The sequence below is a fragment of the Lepisma saccharinum genome, chromosome 5, assembly GCF_977018435.1.
Source record: "Lepisma saccharinum chromosome 5, izLepSacc3.1, whole genome shotgun sequence".
In the NCBI taxonomy this organism is placed as follows: domain Eukaryota; kingdom Metazoa; phylum Arthropoda; class Insecta; order Zygentoma; family Lepismatidae; genus Lepisma; species Lepisma saccharinum.
This window is the reverse complement of record NC_139233.1, coordinates 41,127,683-41,136,729: the sequence shown is the minus strand read 5'-3', so window position 1 is coordinate 41,136,729 and position 9,047 is coordinate 41,127,683. Positions and strand designations below refer to the sequence as shown.

The 9,047-nt window shown below is 38.8% G+C and overlaps 1 non-coding gene across 1 annotated transcript; it reads left to right on the top strand.

Moving 5' to 3' along the window:
- Positions 1-7,085: 7,085 nt before the first annotated feature.
- Positions 7,086-7,159, top strand: TRNAT-UGU (transfer RNA threonine (anticodon UGU)). The gene has a single exon. It is a non-coding gene; the product is annotated as a tRNA-Thr (tRNA).
- Positions 7,160-9,047: the final 1,888 nt, after the last annotated feature.

The window sequence follows — 9,047 nt, the reverse complement described above, 5'->3', positions numbered from 1 at the left end:
TGTATAGATGTCAGTTTTGTTGGTAGCATTCTTTTGTAAATAGTGAGCGATTCATCTGTACTTGAATCTGTGTTCTCGAAATAGTATAAAAGCGAGGATGTCGCGTAAGAAATAACACGTGATAACACACTTTCGCCACGGATCGACGAAGCTTTTAAACTTAAAAAGAACTCCTCGGTGTTGTGCATACATCCTGGTATGGTAGTTCGTGGCGCAAGCTAGGCCTATGTGATCATAGGCACGCCGATAGCCATGCATTGATGCTATGCACAATAATGCAACCATTCTACGTTAAATTATAAAGCTAGCCTAAGGATTAATTTGGAAATAAAAGGCTAAAGAGCAAATATTGGCTCAGTTATTATTGCATATCTCTTGTTGTGGTAGTTCGGGGCGCAAGCTAGGTCTATGTGATCATAGGCATGCCGATAGCCACGCATTGAGTTTATGCGTTTTAGTTGAGTCAATTCAACGACAAAGCGAAGTCCTCGCCTTCGTCTCAAGTACATTTGCATTATAATTGCAATAAATAAAGAATAAAATCTTTTAGTTCATCTACTGCAGCAATGTGGTTTAATTTCTCTGTGCTGTGAATATTGTCTTTGCCTAACACTATCCCTGTACCTGAGAGGAGTCTGTGTACTTCACCGAGTCTCATTGTTCACCACTGACTATTATTAAGTTATTATTAATAGTATAGTAATACAACGCATCGATTCTTAGAACGTATCAAGGTCACAAATTTCATATCTACATGCCATAGTTTTAGCATCAAGCTTTACCATTTTTCATACAATTGACATTGTATTTACTTAGTAAACGTTGGTAGGGTTGGAGTTAGACACTGGCACCGTCCTTGGAGACGCCACTGATCAGGAGGTTTTATATTAAAATACATCACTCGTTAAACACGCAAGAAGCAATGAAATTATTCACGCTGAAACCGCATGCCCTGAACTCTTTACCATTAGCATGGTTTTCACTTAAGGAAAGCAAACACAGTTCTTTGTTGTATGACGTCACATTATCGAAATGACGGAAGGACGGATGTATTAGGCACTAACTAGCCTAATCTGTTCAAAACATACAGGGTTTCTATGATATGTGAATAAACATCTCCCTTCATGAAAAGAAACGCATGGCCTCCTCCAATGCTTGGTGGCAATGTCGACTCTTGTAATCTACTGGTCCCGGGTTCGATCACCTGTGTAGGTATATAGTGGTACGGATCCCATTTTAAACTGCAGGTCCAATCCAGATTAGCCTGTATGTGCATAAAGTGGGTAAAAACTAAAAAAAATGTGAAAAGGAACACATCACGATACCAAATAATAATTTCTATTTACGAAAAGAAACGCACCAGGATAGAAAATAAAATGATAAGAAACTTTTTAAACTTGTGCTCGAACTTGAAAGCGAAAAGAAAAGTTTATAACTGCATTATTGCAACATTAATTGGTGAAGAAACAAGAGTTTACAAGACCACTGAGTATAGTCTCGTAGAAAAAATACTAAAAATGCTCTTTGTAGTGGACCAATTGTCATAACGCAATAAAAGCACAAACCTTTGAAAAGAAGTACAAAGGATGAAACTTGTATGGTGTACGACTGTAAAGCACACAAAAGATTGAAACTGAACTCAATAAGGATTGCAGCAAGAAAGAATATTAAAGAAATAAGTTAAGTACTAAGAGAAGATAAATATGATGGCGATAACAGAGGGTGATTCTTATAGAACCGACCTCCTGATGAATAATGCTGCAGGTGATGCATATAACAGCATCATAATCCGTGGGTCGTGCTGAGTCGAATGGTGAGCAGATGGTCTGACAGGTGGCAGCACTTATGCTGCAACGTCAAGGGACACACAGTGTTGGGGTTTACTGAAGGACAGGGTGTATGCAAACAAACCGCGTACGTTACAAGCTTCAAAGGACAACATTTCGGCTGAAATCAAGAACATAACAGGAGAAACAATGCGGCGAGACACAGGAATATGCAAACGCGAGTGGAGGAGTGCATTCTTGAAAACGGCGGACTCTTTCAACACATGCTCTGATCACAATGAACAATCAACTGCACACTATCCAAGGTACGTCATGGATAAATTACGTTAATATATGTATGGTATATTTCATATTACAGCTCATTTACAGCCGGTTCTATATGAATCACCCTGTACAAGTTATTTTTGAAAAATGTGATTGTCAAAGTTGGATGAACAAGACTATCGAAGGAGACGCTTGAGTAAACACAAGAAAGGTTCCAAATACATTAAAGATGAACTCAATGGGAGAAAAATAGTAGCGTTGGAACATTCTGATGAAAGGCTGCAGAAATTCATGCCAGAAATACAAACGAAAACTTGAATAGTGAAACCAGTAAACAAACACAGAAAGAAACCGTTAAGCAACAATGTAAAATTTTAAACGATGCATTATAAATTAAGAGAATACAGTATATTAGAGTGTTCATGAAACCTGTTTATGATGGGAATATCAGGATAATTTTGAAGTAAATCTTACGGGAGAACAGGATAAAGAAATTTTAAGAGAAGAGTGGTGGAAAAAGAAAGGTAGGTTGCAAGTTTCGTCAAATAAGCCTACTAGGAGCAGCAGGAAAGAGGAAAGAAGTAACTTGAAGTGCACGGGACTCTTTAAAGAAAGAAGGAAACAAAATGAGAGTCCATATCATTTGTGAAAAATTTAGAGGAAAGGTATGGGAATTCCAGGATATAAGTGAATTGTGAATAAAATTTGGAAGGATTATTCACATAAAATGAAAACACGTGGATTGATAATGTATTGAAGAAGTGACGACAAAAGGCTGCAAGTGATTTATTTCATGTGTTCTGAAATAGCAATGATCAAAATACACGGAAAGAAAATTATTTGTATAACAAATCAGAAACGCTCAACGTCGGTGAGGTAAAATCTGAAGCATTGCACTTAGTAAGAACTTGCAGGGTGTTGTTTAATCTACTATGCAAACATTATGCACCTAATTAGCTGCATAATTATGGTGTATTCAGGCACAATCGTGGATAATTAGAGCTAATGCTGCGGTCATTATGCTGGCTGCAGAACCATAATTCATCATTAATATAGACGACTACTGGGATAGGTAAGGGAATTTGCAGCTAAGTGCAATTCTTGCATGAAGTGTTCGACTCGGAAAAAAAACAACGGAAAATTGTTCAGACAAGCATCGTGATTCTGTATTGGCATATAAATTTGATGTGAATTCTTTGTAACGGTGCCGGTATACCAATGAGGTAGTCGTCTACACTTCTCCTGCGGTAAGCACGCTGGACTATGCTGAACCTTCTTAGGTCGTGGTGATAACAACGGCTTGATTACACCTAAAGTTTATTCCCTTGTATTGCACGTTTCATTATAATCAACTAGCTGATTACCCGACGTTACCGGGGTATTTATTTATCCCAATTTTGTATTGGACAGGAAAATAATGAATTCTAACTATAGCTAGTGTGAAATGTAACTAATTTTAAATGTGATCGTGAATGACCCCAATTAGCTTAGCGACTTCGAAAACTGTGGATTGGACACTAATCTAGGTAATTTGTGGCATTTTTTTACCCCCTCTCACCCTCATGCCGATAGGTGATGAACGTGGAGTTGAACCGCATTGGGAGTGTCACGAAAACTATGTATTCCATTCGCAACACCGCCTGAATGTTAGACAGCCCGAGAAACACTATCGTTGTGCGGATTGCATAGAGTCACGGATGTCTTTTGTGCGGAATTTAATATCGGTAGTTCTCGATTATTTTTACATGTCACCCCTTCCCACCCCACTCCTAGGGGTGGCAGGGGTGTCTTACCCCAAAATATTATTTCCAGATTGCAAGTGATACGTGTACCAAGTTTGGTTGAAATTGCTCCAGGCGTTCGAGAGTTATACCGGAACAAACATATATTATATATATACACATTTTTATATATAGATAGATTTATAACAAAAAGAGTTGGGTAATTCACAAGGGCATATGAAGGATAGTCTTCGTTTTGGGGATCGGAGATGGATAGCTAAGAGTAAATCAAGAATGGGGAAACACAGTCACCCTACCATTGAACTACTTTACATGGCGATTCGTTACATCCATGGTTTACGATTGACATGGGTGTTTTACCATGAGTTATACTTTTGTTGTTCTTATTGAAGTCGCTTTTATTTCACCTCTGGCTAATTGCTACAATGAGGATGAATGAATATTGCACGCTGTCTCGGGAATCTCTGGAGGGAGCGAACGAAAGCAAGTCTCAGCGGAAGTAGTGGCGCGAATTGGCTCGACTACTGAACGCGTGAGAGGAGAAGTTAGTGTAGGGAGGTGACAACGCTGCTGCAGCTACCATCTGTTTGCAGCAACGCGCACTGTTATGTTCCCCCTCTCGCGTTCTCCCTCCCGTTATGGCGCTACTGCTGCACAGATTCCTGAGACAAAATTTAGATAAAATTGATGTAGATTCGCTCACGCCAGGACTCGAACCAGCTAGACATTAAATATAAGATGGTTACTTTACGGTCACCCTGTAGAATATTATTATACAAAAAGAAAAAGAAATTGGGTTTTTGTTCGAAGTTAACTTTACGAACAGATAGGCTAATAGGGAGTGGATCTACAGTTTAAAGTGTGATCCTAACAACTGTGTTTCGACCGAGTATCGAACCCGGAGCCCTTTAATTGCATGGGCACTTCGATGATTACTTTTCTTGTTTCCATTCCGACCTGCTTCTAACTTCCTATCACAACCTGTGAGGAGATTTTACACCACTGGAAACTCCGAAAACAAAAAACACTCTTCATTTTGCATATACGATTCGGTACTGCCTCTCTTGCTTCTTGGGGTCGCAGAGACCGCTTTCCGGCAAGGAGATGAATGACACGGTTACTGGAGAAGCCAGTTGCGAGCGGATGTGATGGAAACTGCAGCCGCGGAGGGGAGCAAGGGAGCAAGGGACAAGGAAGGGAGGGGGAGTAGTCTGAGGAGGCCATCGGTTTCGTCGACGAGGAGGAGGAAGAGAGCGGTGTCGCAAATCGATGTTTAATGAGGAGAATGTGCTGACAGGGACCCCTCTACGCCGGCAATGAAATATTTCTTTGGCTCTAGACACGTGATGGAGGAACGTACCTCTTGCCAGATGGGAGAGAGACTTTTGTAAACTATATTGCTGATCGATTTCTCCGTGCGTGTACGTGTCAAGGACAGGTTTGCAAAGTAACTTCCCTTCTTAAATTTTCTCACTTGCCGGATTTCTTTATCTATCAGACAGGTACACTGATTCCTTTAGAAGTATTGCTGTGATACAATCAGGGTATATATTATATTAAAACTTAGAAGAAAACCTTGCACTTTGTAGCACCGCTCAAATACTCTCGATTTTGAGATATTGCACTGCATGAGAAAAAATGCTATATACAACAGAAGTACGCGAGAATTCGCGTCCCATTGCAGTACACAACTGATCTAAGGACACCTGATAAACTACATGACAAGCTTCTGTCGTAACTAAACTTCTGAGATGGATTCTATCAAAATTTGTTCTGCTAGCATCATTGGAGAGTTTCGCATATAGTTTCCAATTCAGATACACACTTTTTCATCCCAAATTTTTCGCTCAAAAGTAGTTTGTGCTTCTTTCTTTTTATCCATTGAAGCCACCGCCAGATCATTTGAAGCTGTGGGAGTTTTCAGTTGTTACGGCGACTTTGTAGCTGTGGAAATCTGATTTTCAGGTATTTGATGTAATTATGTACGTACAACTTTACATTTACAATATACGGTTTCTCAAACCTAACAAAGAATATAAAAGTAGCTACTAAAAAAAAACTCATGGTAGCGTTGTCCACTATGATGATTTTTTAAAAAAGTTTATTTAATATGTTCTTCATTTTTCTGGAATAGACAGGGTTCTCTGTGATGCAGTTAGTTATGCCACTGGTTCCCAGTTGCGCGTTCCGGAGAACAATGTGACGTAAACGATCTGCTCTTGAGAACTTCTTCCATCCCACTTTAAACTGTATGTCCAGTCCTAATTAGCCACACTGTTCATAAAGGCGACTTCAAGCAGAAACTCAATCTTGAGAACATCTTGTGCGTGGGGCACAATATTGACCAATATCATAGCTATCCACACTACAGTATAGCTATAGTTTCTTTCGTTTAGCACTAAACTCCGCTACCACTAATATTCGTTACATACATTTCACATTTTAAAGAAACATTGAAGTAATAATACTTATATTAACATTGAACAGCCTTTCATGAGTTACAGTTGTCAAAATTCCACACACTAAAATATAATGGGGACATTTCAGCGTTAGGTGTGTGACGTTCACACATAAAATTTAAAGTTCTACACAATTGGATTAAAATATTCATAATGAACTGATTTCATGGAATAATGAAGTACTTTGAGGTGTGTGATAAGAAATGACAAAACTGAATATGATGACATAGCCTGAATGCATGAAAAATATTAACGAAAGTGTTATGTGTGTGGCGCCTTAAAATGCAGCAAAGTTTGACTTCATTCGTCTGTGAAACATGGAGGCTACAAATGATGACAATTTTTCCTGGTGAAATATGCAAATTATTTACATTCACAAACATTTAAACCTTAATGCAATTTTCACATTCATTTTATTTACATGGAGTAGGACTACTTTTCGTGGAATGTCCCAATGTCAGTCAGCATTTCTCACACTATCAACATCAAAAAGTAACAATCCTTTAGTAGCCGAATATCTACAGGTTAGTCAATAACCATTTTGTGAGATTACACAATTACTCCATATACTGGCATTAACATAATAACAAAAGAAGAGTATTTTATTTAAATCCCTTATATGTCGAACTACTCAACTTTGCTGAGGCGTAGAAAACTTTCTCGTATCAGATATTGATAAGTAACACGAAATGGTGGTAAATGCAAGAAATAGAAGAGGAAAACAACGTAGTTCGACAAGCAAGAAGACGTACAGAAGACATGGAAAAAAAAATCTGAAACTTCAGTTGTTGTAGCCACTTTGACAAAGTTCAAACATTCATCAGAATGATGGGGCCTCCCCATGGCGCAGTGGTAGCGTCATTGCCTTGTAATCAAGGGGTCCCGGGTTCGATTCCCGGTGGAGGCACAAGTGGTTCGGATCCCACTTTAAACTATAGGTCCAGTCCCGATTAGCCTTACTGTGCATAAAGTGGACTTAAAACACCAACTCAAACCAATTCATCAGAATGTTCAACACAGTATAATTCAAGGAATTCAGTTCCAGAAGCACCAACTGTGGTGCACATGCTCCATTAAGTTCATCCAAAGAGCTGCTGAGCAGGTTACGGAGGATGCTAGGCACGCTGCGTATACCCGTAATCTCTAGACTACAGAAGGCCCACTACTCTGAATCCCCAGGTGCCTTCCCGCCAACATATGCAGATTACAAAGGATTATCGAAAGCGCGCGTAATGCGTGTTGAAGAAAGTTCCTGCCCCGAGTTGACTTTGTTAATAACTCTGTACTCTCGTGTAAGTTATCGATCGCATGTCGGCAATGTTTAACAGAAAATTATCTTTCTCTCTCACTGTTCTTCATGAATCATTCAGAAAGTTCGTCGTTTGCGCCGGAACAATTAACTATTTCGTCAGAACGGGAGTTGGTGCATGTTGTTACGGGCAACTTCGAAATGAGCTATTTACGAAACGGAAGAAGTACGTTGTTGTCAACAATGTTCGGAGTCAAAGCACGGTTTTGCAACTATACAAAGGAATAATTCGCGTTTAGACATTACTTTCGCACCCAGCAAGGTAGTAGTCAATGAGGTAGTACTATTGAGGTGTAATTTCGAATGTGCCAACAGATGGCGACAAATATACAAAATGTTTTAGGTTTGTCAAGTTGAATTAATAACTTTAATAACAGTTCTCAGCTTAAACTAATATTAACACTTTTCAATATTTTTAGCATTCAGTAGCCTTGAATATGTATATTTCTTATTTTACATCACTTTCTGCGTCTTTAGATAATCTCAACGATGAAGACAATGGAAGAAATTAATGCAATATGCTCACACGAATGTTATGCTGAGGGTGATTCTTCTCTCTTCTGTATTTTTTTCCTCCGACTAATTTCAATAACTAATTTCAAACAAGAATTCATTTTTTAAAAATAAAATTGATGTTAATTTCCTTAAAAGGTTTGATTTTTCTTCAAATGATCCATTTCAGGTATGAGTTCACTTCTTTTAAAAAAAATGTTATTTGTTTTCAAAGAAACTTTTAGTTATGTTCATGGTCTTCCTGGTATTGTTGGAACTTTCTTGCAACCATCATTGTAAGAATTACAGACTGGGCCAGTCTCATAAAATACCGTACGAAAAATACACATAAAGGATTTATAAGCTTTTGAGTTGACTCATCTCACCCAACAGTCAGTAAGTACCACACACTCAACAGAAAACTGACTCCAAGTGACAGGCTCAGGGGTTGCAGAATCCATACTGCAAGAACATCACTAGTGAACCAGTCAACACCAATGGAAGTCACGGAAACGAAACTTAACAAAAATCGCCAAATAATTGATCAGTTAGTCGCATAAAGGCACAACAATATCCAGACCAGGAGCCTTCGTTTCCATAACAGGTATAGAATTGTGAGATAGAGCAGGGGCTCCCAAACTATCTCGTTTCACGGCGCCCGTAGTGTTTCAAGATTTTTCCGCAGCGCCCAAGTCAGAATGTTGGCCTATCTATAACTTATAACGCTCAGTTAGTGTGGTTAGGTTCCTTGCCTTAAGTTAAAAAATAAACACACATTTCAAATGCAGTGCATTTTATATGTAAAAAGTACTAAATAAGCACATATTTGGAACAATCATATCTAAAAACTATGTGTACAGTAACATGTCAGTGTCATTTCAGTAAAAATATTGGATATTTCGCGGCGCCCCTGTAAGTCAGCGAAGTCGCCCTTAGGACGCCGCGACGCACACTTTGGGAACCATTGAGATAGAAGATACAAGTATGAATAGAT